This window comes from Mesoplodon densirostris, chromosome 17, assembly GCF_025265405.1.
Source record: "Mesoplodon densirostris isolate mMesDen1 chromosome 17, mMesDen1 primary haplotype, whole genome shotgun sequence".
Taxonomy (NCBI): domain Eukaryota; kingdom Metazoa; phylum Chordata; class Mammalia; order Artiodactyla; family Ziphiidae; genus Mesoplodon; species Mesoplodon densirostris.
In genome coordinates this window covers 51,336,979-51,351,890 of record NC_082677.1, presented here as the reverse complement: position 1 = coordinate 51,351,890, position 14,912 = coordinate 51,336,979, and positions in this window count along the sequence as shown.

Sequence of the window (14,912 nt, the reverse complement as noted above, 5' to 3'; positions counted from 1 at the left end):
TTTCATGCTGAGTGCATCTGCTAAACTATGAATTTCTTAGACAACTAGTCACATTTTTTGGTTTTATATGATTCTCATCACTTAGCAGAGGACCTATCATAGGCCCTCAAAAGTAATCCTGAATGAAAAAAATGAATGAATGAATCAAGAGCACCAACTCTATTATTTATTGTACCAGTTGTAACTCTGGGTAGGGCAACTAACCTCTCCAAGCCACCATCTGCTTCTCCCTAAAAATGCAGTGGACAGAGCCTACCAGAAAGGCTTCATAAGACAGAAGCAAAATCACATGGATGAAGGCTCTTTGTAAACTGTAAATTACTACAAAATATGTCAATATAATATTTACTGATTATGTTCTTCTCCCAAGTACCTCTACTTTCAGTAGAGACATAAGAGCTTAAGTCATTGACTAGTTATCAATGGAAAAATATATGTGAAAACACTTGAAATATTAAAAGTAACCTCCTACTACTATTAATAATGTTATAACAATAACAACAAAAATACTTAATATTAACAGTAGTATGTTCTACCTTATAAAATAATCTTCCAGTTTCAGGAGTAGTATGAGGCTGAGTCCCCAGAGAGTAATATACTACTTATTTAAAGAAGAAAAAAAACTTTCAAAAAATGCTGAAAAACATTTCATTTATTACTCTGTTTCTCTAGCATTAATGGTAACCTAGTGCTCTTAAAGATTTTTGTGCCTCCCCAAGTATTCAACTCACCACTAGAAGACTCTCTCTTTCTTTCTTTCTTTTTTTTCTTTCTTTCTCTTTCTTCCTTCTTTCATTCCTTCCTTCCTCCCTCCCTCCCTCCTTCTCCCTCTCTTTCTTTCTCTCTCTCCCTCTTTCTTTCTTTCTTTCTTTTTCTCCCTCTGTGTTCTCTCCATTGTTTCTGATCACTAGCCAATTGCAATGGAAATATGCTATAAAAAATTAAATTGAATGGATATGTTAGGCACACGTCGTATGGTGTCTAGCATTAAGTGACTTTCTCTCAGTGAACCTGATAGTAATGCATTTGACTAAGATGAGGCTGCTTTTTAGTTGGGGATGAGGAAGAACTGGTGCTTCATTGTTAAGTGTAAGACACTGATATATGCAACCAGTCATTTTGTTGTTAAATAACAATTGTATAACAACTTAACAATTGTATAACCTTTTCCTTTATTTACCACTTATGGTTAAACTTGACTATTCTTAAAGCTGCAATGACCGAGTTTGGGCTGAATTTTATTTGGCAGTTCTTTAGATTAAGAAAAAAAGTTTTGCTAAGCAAAATGAAAAGTTTAAACAAAATGACCAGGCACAGTTTTAGCCACTTTCAAAGCAAATAACTAAATACAAACAAGAGTATGACTTTTGTATTCTTTAAGATCATCTTGACAAGAGCCCTACTGACAACACTTCTATAACATTTAGGTCAAGGTTTGTTAAGCACCAGGAGCTATACAACTGCATTTGTTTTAAAATATTTTATATTTCCAGCTTATTCACTAATCTGCTTAAGTCATCCAAAATGAATCATACTGATCAATACAAAAGAAACTGTGGGGCTTCCCTGGTGGCGCAGTGGTTGAGAGTCCGCCTGCCGATGCAGGGGAAACGGGTTCGTGCCCCGGTCCGGGAAGATCCCACATGCCGCGGAGCGGCTGGGCCCGTGAGCCATGGCCGCTGAGCCTGCGCATACGGAGCCTGTGCTCTGCAATGGGAGGGGCCGCGTACAGTAAAAAAAAAAAAAAAGAAAAAAAAAGAAACTGTGCATTCTAATAGAAAAATGGGCAACACACATAGAATAGGTAATTCTCAAAAGAAGAAATACAAGATTCATTAAACATGACTAGATATTCAGCCCCATTATAATTAAGGGAATGCAAGTAAAAACGAGACACATTTTTGCTTTTCACATTTGCAAAGATATGGTAAAAATAATAACTTCAAAAAGCTGGAAAAAGTTGCACATAGAATTATTTATATTATCAAAAAAAAAAAACCTGGAAAGTAAATGCTTATCAACAATGGATTGATAAAGTAAATTACTGTATGTCTATACAATGGGACACCTCATGGCCATTCAGAATGGTGAGATTGATCACTTTTTTGTTGTATTGGGAGTCCTTAAGACTGCTGTTAGGTCCAATGACTTACTGGGACTCAAATGAATCGAGAAAAGCTCCTCTACTCATTTATTGTTTATTACAGCAAGTAATACAGATTAAAATCAGCCAAGGAAAAAGGTGCATAGAAATCTGGGATAAACCAGCTACAAGTTTCCAGTTGTCCTCTCTTCATGGAGTCACCTGGACAGTTCTTAATCTCCCAGCAATTATATGTGATGACACATTTGAAGCGTTTGCTGACCTAGGGAAGCTCTCCCAAGCCTTGGTGTCCAGGGTTTTTACTGGGGTTCTGTCACATGGAGCACCCACATGACTAACCTTAGTTGCTCAGTCTCCAGCCCCACAGTGGTCAAACTGCTACAGCATGGCCCAAAGTTCCAGGCATACAAAAACAGGCATTCACCATAAGCCATTATAAATGAAATAGTTGTTAGCATAAACTGTCTGGCACAGCCCAAGATCTCAGGTATATAAAGATGCTCTTATCAGGCAGGAAATTCCATGGTCTCAGAGGCTATATGCTAGGAGCCAATTAAAGGCCAATCCTAAAAACTTCCCAAATGGGGCAACCCCAAAGCCTGCTGAGTTAACCCTTTATTGCTCATTCTTCATTTCTTTTTCGGTCTGCCAAAATACACAACAACACAACACTTTCATCAATAACAGTGATTGACTATGGCAGAAATTGGCTATAATTATTATGGAGGAAGCTGTGTATGTGGTTGGGAGAGAGGGAGGGTGATAGAGGTAGGTCCATACTCCCACAGACATCATCTCAGCCTCATTGGATGTGTAGGTATTTGATTTGTAAAAGTTTTCTGGCCCACCCCTATCTGGATGTGGTCACCAAACTTCACTTTTACTTCAATCTAATATATGAAATGTTTTACTTTGTAACTTAGTGCATGTTTGTACTAAAAAAATGCAGAACTGAAGCAAAGTTCATGAAAAAATTCCTATAATTATTACATGCAACACCCTCTGATATTTCCCACCCCATCCCAGTCCAGTCTATCCTATATCATTTTTAAAATGCTAGATGAATTTCAACAACTTAATTTCACAAGTTACTAATAGATTATAGCTTTCAGTATAAGAAATATTGCTTACCTACTTCTAAATTATAGACATTCATTTTTTGACATTGTAAGAATTCATGAAATATTACAGATAAAAAAGCAAGTTAGAGAGTAACATATATACCTTACTGTTGTTCTACGTAAAATATTATAAATATATTTATATATATGTGTGTGTGTGTGTGTATACATATATATATATATGTGTGTGTGTGTATATATATATATATATATATATATATATATAGAGAGAGAGAGAGAGAGAGAGAGAGAGAGATGTGCTTAGGAACTTGTTGATCGAAATGTTAATCAGTGTCATGGAAGTAATTTTAGTTACTTTGGAAGTAACTCAAGGAAGTGGGATTTTGACTATTACAGTCTTTATTCAACTTTTCTTTTTTTTTAATTTACTTTTTGGCACCAACATTTTTTTCTCTACAAAAACTAGAAAGATATTTCTAAAAATAAAAAAAATCTCAAGATATCAAGATTAAAAGGTTAACTAATAATCCTCATGCATGCAAAACCTGTTTTTACTTGACTGATCAGACAGAATTACCAAGATTTAGAATCAGTATCATTTTCCAAATATCTCACACCATTACTTCAGAGAATTTATTGAGGATAGATGAGAAACAAATTGTCCCTTTTTGTTACCATCAAAACTTTAAAAAAATCTACTCTCTTAGATGATAGTAAATCATTGTTCTTACCATAGTGGTAACTATAATGAAAACCTAAATAAAATAATTTGGAATATGATTAAATAAATATATGACACTAGTAATCTTAAAATAAATACAACTAAAACGACATTCTCTTTGTGTTATCTGACAAAGGGAACTTCTTACTAGTCAGTAACATAAACTTTGACAATAAATTGATAATTTATTACTGTTATGATAACTTCAGAACACTGTAAGATTCTTAATTCATTCAGGTTGTCAGTCATTGGTGTTAAAAAGAAATCAGTCCACTCTTATAGAACCCAAAGAATAAAATTTCAAATTATAGCATTATCATATTTTGGATAGTTTAGTGCTGACTACATTATATTACTTGCAAAAAATTGAAACTCATACATGGTTTAAATTGCAATTCTCTATTAGTTTAACTGAAACAAGTCATTTTTCATCAAGAATAGAGCTGTGCATAAGCAAAGGAGCCCATCTACTCTCAAGGCAAACCTGTATCTCAGCAACTTCCATTACTTCCCGTATCTTATCAAACCAGACACTGGCCTAGGTGCCAAAAATAAAATTGACTGATTAGAGGATTATCAAGTCTCCCTAAAGAAATAATTCCTGATCCTCTTATAACTGAATTCACATTCCTAGAAAACTACCACTTTCTCTTATTCCCATTGTAAGAGATCTCTGGATGGATAAGGACTTGCCAATGATACCTTAACTTATATTTGCATAGTTACGTTCCACCAAGATTACTTCCCTCTGTGAACCCAGTGCAATGGATGAAAAGCCATATTCCTATGTAAAAGTTTCCTCTTCCTTAATTTTCCCACATATTGTCCTCTTATGGCTAAAAAAGTGTACCTCATTGTTATATCCGGGTCTACCCTCATTTGTGTGGTTTCAAAGGCCAATATTCACTCAGAAAATATTTGAATTTCTCTTCATCTTGTGAAGATCTTCTTTTGTTGTGTAATTAAGGTGGCCTGTAGCCAAACAAACATCTAACTGAATCTCATGGGAATTAATAAGCATGATTTTCCAATGATTTGGGATTAGTGGTAGTTTTTGAAGAATTGGTCTTAAGCTTAATAATGAAAATGTTGGAGTGTAACTGGATTACAATATTAAATGACCCCAGAGAATAAAGACCACATAATCCTAAGCTATATGCCACTTAAGGGTTATGATAGCTACAGTATAAACTTTAAAAATTGCATTATAATTGTCATAATAAAATGTGTTCTAGTGAATTAATAACATTAATGTAAAGTTTCCTATTTCATCTTTTCACTTAAGATAATATGCCAATATCTAATGGAGCAAATTTCACAGGCTTGTTGGATTATGATGCAATGATTCTAATAACATTATACTATTGTGAAGATAGGTTGTGTAATTTTACCTCAAGCTCACTTTGATGCATTACTCCTCCATTGCTTTTTTAGATATAATATATTGTACAAAAATACAACAAACCTACCACTATATGTATATGTATTCTATAATTCATTCTGAGTATTTAGTGACCTGCTCACAAATCTGCTCAGTTTATGGAGGGAAATTTAATAAACACATGTTTATAAAACTATAGATTAGCCCTGCCAAAGAAGACTGTCTTCTAAAGTTAATAAAGATCAAAGTTCTGAAAATGATAATAAAGTTATGAGCCATATGCTTGGAACAAATGGATTTTTTCTCACCTTTGACTCAAGACAAAAATACAAAAAGAGAGAGAGAGGAGGTTTCAGTCACACTGTATTTAATCCAATTTGCTTTGGGTTTAATCTCCAAAACAAGGCCGGTCTACTAATTCCCAATTATAATGGCACATGTAATCAGAATCCTCATTAACAAAGACTGACTATATTGTCTATTAGGAATGAAAATTTGAAATGCAAATTCAGCAAATCAAAACGTTAAATGAGCTCCTATCTAAGATGCTTAGAGCTCCCGCCAGGGCAGACCACGCTGGCCGACACCTGCCCTGGATTTTCCCTCCAGCTGAATGTCTCCTTCGGTTCCAGTCTTTGCCTCCTAATTGACCTGCTTATGATCTCTGCTATAATTAACATATGCTTATTAGTAATGGCTGGTTAAAGGTTTCAACTGCTGCAGTTTACAAAGTTTAATAGAGATGGCATGTCACAGGAAAGAAGAAGCCACTACTATTTCCCTCACCAGCAAAGTCACAATGGTGAGAGTGTGTGTGGTAGAAATTACATGATTTTTCACACTGTCAGATGTATGGAAATTGTTACTGATTGATACTTGAAGTCAAGGCATACATGACTCCAGGCTTCATATACACTGAGAAAGATACAAGTACTTGGTGAGTCCTTTTCTCCTTTAAGCAAGTAATTTCTAATTTGGATTTAGGAAGAAGAGAAAGTGAGAAAACTTCTCTAACTGGATGAATGGCTAATGGCCTTGGGTTTATTTTGAATTAGCAATCAGAACATTTTTCTTCAGAGTAATCTCATACAATGGAATGGGAAATTTTGCACCTGACAAAAATCTTACCTAAGTCTTAATAGGGTGATGATGCTTTTAAAAGATTATGTTCAGAGTTTATATTTGGTCACCAAACATCCTTTCTTAGTTTCTAGCTAACACCACCAGACTTAAGAGGCTGGAATGTAGCTTCCTTTTTTACTTCTAGTCCTGTAATTTGCTAGAAGAGAGATTACATTTACTCTGAAGTTGTTTTCTTTTATTCAGAATATTTGACCAACTGTAAATCTCAATTTTCACATTCTCTCATTGATTAAGAAGTAGTAATTTGACTATTTCTAACCTAAGGGGCAATAATACCTTGATTATATACCTTGGTGCTGGTTGATCAAATTCATTCTTAAATCACTGTCTCTAGTGATCATCTCTACCTTTAACAGGAGGTAAAAGTCTTTGTCCTGAGTCTTAGGAGGCCTTGGGCTGTCACTCATTGACAAAAGGATCTTAGACAAATGTATTAGTTTTCTATAGCTGGGCAACAAAATATTACAAACCCAGCAGTTTAAAACAACATCCAAATATTAGCATCCAGTGTTGTAGGGCAAAAGTCTGGGCATGGTATAACTGGATTCTCTGCTCAAGATCTCACTGGGCTGACACCAAGGTGTCAGCCAGGGTGGCAGTTCTCCTCTGGGGCCTGGGGTTCTCTTATAAGTTCCCTGGTTGTAGGCAGAATACATTTCCTTTTATCTGGGGGATTGAGGCTCCTGTTTCCTTGCCGGCTGTCAGTCAGGGCTGCTCTCAGCTGCTAGACGTTGCCCACATCCCTTGCCACACAGCCTCCTCAGTCTTTACACTAGAAACATCTCATTGAATCCTTCTTCTGCTTCAAATCTTGACTTCTTTTTTTTGCAATCAGTGAAAGAAAACTCTCCATTTAAAGAGCTTATGTGACTGGGTTACATTCACCCAGATAATCTCTCTATTCTAAGGTCAACTGAGCTACATCATGTAGCCTAATCATGAAGTAAAACCCATCCTAGGGGTTTATGGGGATTATGCAAGATGGTACATCAAGGAGGTGAGAAGTCTTGCAATTCTGTCCACCACAGCAGGCCACTTAGTTTCTTTTGGCCTCACTTTCCTAATGCAAGTGAGGAGACTAGATTAGACAATCTCTAGCTCCTTTTCCCCATATCTCCAAATTTTCAGGGCCAAATGATTACAAACTTGTGATTCACAGACACAAACCACCAATTAATTGCTATACACTCAGTTGGATTGTTTTATTTGATTGGTCAGTTGGTTTTTGCTTAAATGATGATAGAATAACTCCCATTACTAGGATTTCTAGGTAAAATAAAAGAGAATGATACACGCGGTCTCCAATTTTAATAAACAACAAAATAGCCTTGGAGACAAAATAAAAAGTTATATTCAGAGGGCAATTATGAGATGAATAATGTGCTTGTTCAGAGATGAAAGCTCAATATTGGCTAGTGGTAAAGAAAATGTTGCCTTGGACAGCTACATGTAAAAAAATAAAATTAGAACATTCTTTAACACCATACACAAAAATAAACTCAAAACAGATTAAAGACCTAAATGTAAGCCCAGATACGATAAAACTCAGAGGAAAACATAGTCAGAAACTCTTTGACATAAATCACAGCAATATCTTTTTCAATCCACCTCCCAGAGTAATGGAAATAAAAACAAAAATAAACAAAAGGGACCTAATTAAACTCAAAAGCTTTTGCACAGCAAAGGAAACCATAAACAAAATGAAAAGACAGCCCAAAGAATGGGAGAAAATATTTGCAAACGATGCGACTGACAAATTAGTCTCCAAAATTTACAAACAGCTCACACAACTCAATATCACAGAAATGAACAACCCAATCAAAAAATGGGCAGAAGACCTAAACAGACATTTATCCAAAGAAGATATACAGATTGCCAACAAACACATGAAAGGATGCTCAACATCACTAATCATTAGAGAAATGCAAATTAAAACTACAGTGAGGTATCACCTCACACCAGTCAGAATGGCCATCAGCAAAAACTCTACAAACAATAAATGCTGGAGAGGGTGTGGAGAAAAGGGAACCCTCTTGCACTGTTGGTGAGAATATAAATTGATACAGCCACTATGGAGAACAGTATGGAGGTTCCTTAAAAAACTAAAAATAGAACTACCATAATACCCAGCCATCCCACTACTGGGCACATACCCTGAGAAAATCATAATTCAAAAAGAGTCGGGTACCACAATGTTCATTGCAGCTCTATTTACAATAGCCAGGACATGGAAGCAACCTAAGTGTCCATCGACAGATGAATGGATAAAGAAGATGTGGCACATATATACAATGGAATATTACTCAGCCATAAAAAGAAAGGAAATTGAGTTATTTGTAGTGAGGTGGATGGACCTAGAGCCTGTCATACAGAGTGAAGTAAGTCAGAAACAGAAAAACAAATACCATATGCTAACACATATATATGGAATCTAAAAAAAAAAAAAAGGTCATGACGAACCTAGGGGCAAGATGGAATAAAGATGCAGACCTACTAGAGAATGGACTTGAGGATATGGGGAGGGGGAAGGGTAAGCTGGGACAAAGTGAGAAAGTGGCATGGACATATATACACTACCAAATGTAAAATAGATAGCTAGTGGAAAGCAGCTGCATAGCACAGGGAGATCAGCTCCTTGCTTTGTGTCCACCTAGAGGGGTTGGATAGGGAGAGTGGGAGGGAGGGAGATGCAAGAGGGAAGAGATATGGGGATATATATATGTATAACTGATTCAGTTTGTTATAAAGCAGAAAACTAGCACACCATTGTAAAGCAATTATATGCCAATAAAGATGTTAAAACAAACAAAAAAAGGTTCTGAAGAACCTAGGGACAGGACAGGAATAAAGATGACTTAGGGAATGGACTTGAGGACACGGGGAGGGGGAAGAGTAAGCTGGGACAAAGTGAGAGAGTGGCATGGACATATATACACTACCAAATGTAAAATAGATAGCTAGTGGGAAGCAACTGCATAGCACAGGGAGATCAGCTCCTTGCTTTGTGTCCACCTAGAGGGGTTGGATAGGGAGGGTGGGAGGGAGATGCAAGAGGGAGGAGATATGAGGATCTATGTATATATATAGCTGATTCAGTTTGTTATAAAGCAGAAACTAACACACCATTGTAAAGCAATTATACTCCAATAAAGATGTTAAAAATAAATAAATAAATATATGGATAATGAAACCAGAGGTGGCCAAACCCAAAGAGATTTTCTATGGTTTTCCTCCTGCTATCCTGACCCACACCACTGACCGCCTGAACTTCAGCCACTCTGGACTTCCCTCGGTTCTTCTCATTTTCCTCGCTTTTCTCATTTCAACCCCTTTGCACAGGCTGGTCCTTGTACCTGAGCCAGCAGACCCTTTTCTGCCCACATCAATGCCTAGTTCATGTCCATTCAGCCTTTAGGTCTCATTCCAATTGTAATTTCCTTGAGAAAATCTTGCTTGATCTCCCGCACACCATGTGTGCCCTATCATAGCCATGTCATATACAGCAAGTTCATCTTATTTATTACATGCTTCCCACTGGAGAGACAGGAGAACCAAGAAACTTAGCACCTGCACCTTGACCACAGACTGTTTGGGTCCAAGTCCTGGCACATCACATCCTGGCTGCTGGATTTGGACAAGTTATTTAACTTCCCTGGGCCTCAGTTCCCACATCTATAAAATGGAGATAACAGTTGTATTCACTTCATAAAGTTGGTAAGAGAATGACATGAGGTAATATACAGAGAATATGTAGAATAGTAGCTCCCACACAATAAGTACTATGGAGTATTCCTGTTTAATGTTAGAGTTAAATGTCTGTTTCTCTCACTAGAATGTGGGCTCCATGAAGGCAAGCCCACCCATGTCTAGTTTTTTCTTTTCTCTACTTTGCTTCTAATGCTATGTACGTATTAGAAATACAAAAAATGAGTATTGAATAAATGAATGAATGAAAATGAAAATAAGTTGATTAGAGACATGTTGTACAGAGAATTCCTCATGACACTGTCTTGTAAACATTCTCTCGTCTTTCAGTGTTGTCTAAGTGTATGATTTTTAAAGCCTGGATAATTGCAAATGAATAATTGTCCATTAAGTGGGTTGTTTCTAAGTTTTAATACAGCTTCCACCATACAATAAAGTGATTTTTTGTTTACTATGTTTTCGCTTGAAGGGTCAACATTTAGAATGAAATAAATGGTCGAAGGTTTAATTGTAGAATTGGGTGGCTTACATAATTCAAAAACTGGATAATTGGGTCTTGGTTAAACAAGAATTAATGGTACATTGTTAGTGTGTAAGAAACATTAAATAATAATAACACCAGTATAAAGTTTGGTATTTCTTTTATATTTCGTAAAACTAATAAACCATTGAACATCTACCTGAGGGCTACTGCCCCTTAACTTTTAATTTAAATTGATTTTATGTTTAATTTATGACTGTTCAAAAATATTAGGAAATGTAAAAGAGAAATGAAACCTCATAAATCAATGTGTTCTGGATTGCCAGTTTAATTTTTGTATTGATTTAGTGCTCAGCCTGGTGGTATCTACAGGAAGGCATAAAACATAGAGTCATCACTGGATAAAGGGTCAGGCAGATAATACAAGAGTCATAGCCAAAAAACTTCCTCTGATTAATCCCTATGGTAGGAGAAATAAGCACATCGGTAAACTAGCGTTTAGATTTTGACTTACACCTCATTTTTATAGCTCCTTGTATTAACAGAATCTTTTGCCTTCAATATGGCTGATAGCATATGAGAGTGAGTAGTATATTTGGTCTCCTGATTTAAAATAAATGTAACACCTATTAATTTCAAACATTTTTATGTAATGCAAAATATTATGCTTTCTAATTATAAAGCAGAAATTCAATTTAATGACCACTACATTGGGGAATTGTCATTAAGCTTCATATATATATTAAACAAATATAAATATATATTAAATATACTTATTTAAACGTATTAAAAAGAGTCATTTTTATTGGTGGCATAAGTGACCTTACTGCATTCGATGTATCCCTGTAAGTCAGATTTAAAATTGTTTTTAGATAAAAAGTCCTTTTTGGAAAGGGTAGCATAAACAAACACTCTAATAAATAGCATAAATTTTGGAATCAAAATGATTGGATTTCTCTCTTGGCACCACTATTTAATAGTTGGATGATCTTGGTTAAGTTATGAAGTAAAATAATGCACATAAAGCACTTCTCATCATACCAGGCATATAGTAAGTGTTCAATAAATGTTAGCTCTACTCACATAATAGTGAGAGCAGCAACAGCAGTAACAACGATAATGATAATAATAATAATACATTGTGACGTAAGATTATTTCAAACTTTTATAAATAATAGCATTTATTTTTTATTTCATTTTATTTTTTTATTCCTTTTAAGTTTCAAATACTTATTATGTGTCTATACATGTTTTAAAGCATTTTCCATGTATAGTTTATTTAATTGTCACAAAAACCAAAGGGGGGAAAAACGAATATGTGAGGGGATGGATGTGTTAATTAACTTGATGGGGAGAGTCCTTTCCCAACATATACGTATATCAAATCATCACGTCGTACACTTTAAATATCTTACAATTGTGTTTGTCAGTTATACCTCAGTAAAGCTGAAAAAAAGAAGCCTTGCACCTTTATAAGTAAAGCATTAATATTCCTTAGGATCAGATAGAAGACCCTTGAAGTTCTGGGCCCTATTAATTTTTCTAACTTCATCTCCCATCACTTTCTGCCCCTCTCCATGCCACACCCCCATTTCATTCACAGAACGGATCATTTGCTAGCTTTCAAGGCATAAAGTATCACACTCTTCTCTGTGTCTATCATACTTTTTCACTTCACCATTAAATCAACAAAGATTGGGAACTCCCCGGCGGTCCAGTGGTTAGGACTCCAGCTTTCACAGTTGAGGGCGCGAGTTCAATCCCTGGTCTGGGAACTAAGATCCCACAAGCCATGTGGCATGGCCAAAAAATTAATAATAATAATAATAATAATACATCAACGAAGATTTATCAAGTGCCAACTGTATATTCGATACTGGGTGAGGTTCCCAGAATGTGGTTTTGAGCCTGGATGATTCATTCACTCACTTGACATCCATCTATCCATCCACCAACCATTGCTCCATTTTTTCAGTTACTCCATATCCATTGATTAGTGTCAACTATGAGTTGGTATGTTAGTTTTCTATGGCTACATAACAAATTTCCACAAACTTCTCAGCTTAAAACAACCATTTATTGGCTCATAGCTCTGTAGGACAGAAGTCTGGGCATGGCCTGACTGGGTTCTCTGCTCAGACTCACCAAGCCAAAATCAAGGTGTTGGCAGAACTAAGTCCCTTTCTGGAACCTCGGGGGAAAAATCCACTCCCACGCTCATTCTTGTTGTTGGCAGAATTCGTTTTCAGTGTAGGACTAAGGTCTCGGCATATTTCCTGGCTGTCAATTTGCAGCTGCTCTTAGATCCTAGGGATTGCCTATGTTCCGTGGCATGGCCCCCTCCAAGTTTAAGCAAGCAAAGACACATGAAATCATTCTTGTGCTTTGAATCTCTGACTTCCTCTTCTGCAGCCAGCCAGAGAAAACTCTGCTTTTTAAGGGCTCCTGTGATTAGGTCAGATCTGGATAACCTCTCTTTCTTAAATGCAGTTGTGCCATATAACATAGCCAAATCACAGAAGTAAAATCCATCAGATTCACAGTCCCAGGGGTTATGAAAGGCATGAACACAGCGGGATGGGGAGGGAGGCAGGATATCGTGACTCTTGGGGCACATTTGGGCATTGTATGGGCTAATTCTGTCTGAATCTATATGGCTCATTTTTCATGTTGCTGTTTTGTTTTACCACGTGTTCCTCACTTCATTGTAGTATCATATTATGTATATTTCAAACAAATAGAAGTGTACCATGGACATTTTAGAAAGGTTTTTCTGATATTATGAAGTAGAATGAATTGTAGAAGGAGTTGTTTCCATGGAAATGGGAAAACCAGTTGAAAGTTTAGGAGATGGGAAAGATGATGTGGGTCTGAGCCAGGGTAATACCATTATGAACAGAGAAGAACAGAAGGCAAGAGATGTTAAGGAGAAATAGTCAATAGTACTTGATTACCTGTTGGACTGGGGGCTGGTAATCTGACACCCAGATTTCTGGTCTCAGTAACTGGATAAGTGATGAGGCCTCTCTGCGATGATAAAGAATACAGGAGAGAAATAATTCTGGGGAGGAAGGAGCGGAATTCTTTCTTTTTTAAGAAGTATTTTCCATTATAGTTTATTACAAGATATTGAATACAGTTCCCTGTGCTACACAGTAGGTCCTTGTTGTTTACCTATTTTATATATAGTACTTTGTATGTATCTGCTAATCCCAAACTCCTAATTTATCCTTTTCCCCCATTTCCCCTTTGGTAACCATAAATTTGTTTTCTATGTCTGTGAGTCTGTTTCTGATTTGTAAATAAGTTCATTTGTATCATATTTTAGATTCCACATAGAAGTCATATCATATGATATTTGTCTTATTCTGTCTGACTTACTTCACTTAGTCTGATAATCTCTAGTTGCATCCATGTTGCTGCAAATGGCATTATTTAATTCTTTTTTTATGTTTGAGCAATATTCCATTGCATGTATATATACATGTATATATATACATACATATATATATTTATATACCACACCTTCTTTATCCATTCATCTGTCAATGGACATTTAGCTTGCATCCATGTCCTGGCTCCTGTACATAGTGTTGCTGTGAACATTGGGGTGCATTATCTTTTTGAATTATAGTTTTCTCCAGATATATGCCCAGGAGTGGGATTGCTGGATCATACGGTAACTCTACTTTAGGAGAGGAATGATTTCTAATTCAATTTAGGGCCATCTGAGTTTGAGTTGCCCATAGCACAAGACAATGGTCTTGGAGATGCCAGCAGATATTTAGATAGGTGGGTCCCAGCAGAAAAGTCTGAGATTCCCAGATCGGAGGTAATGGAAACCATAGGAAGGATGGACATGTCTCATGGTAAATATTTAGAATAAGAAGAGAAGTGGGCCTAGAACAGAACACTGGGATACTTTAGAACTTCAAGTATTAGCAGTAGAAGGAGGGGGACAACAAAGGGGAAAACGTGTAGAAAGAAATATCCTGGATAAACCCTAGGGAGGAAAGAATTTAAAGAGGAGATTATCACCTTTATCAAATCAGCAGAGGAGGATGATGACAAATAATAATCATATTTATTGAGTGCCTGAAAAGTATAAGATATTTTGCTGTCATATTAAAAACAAATTATTAACTTACAATGTCACCTAACGGTAGATAATAACATTCCTGCTTTACATATGAATAAACTAAAACCTAAGGAACTGGTATAGGTTAGAGATAACCACAGACCCAAGCTCTGCTAGGATTTACACTCAGAAGTCCGACATTGAAACACAATCTTTT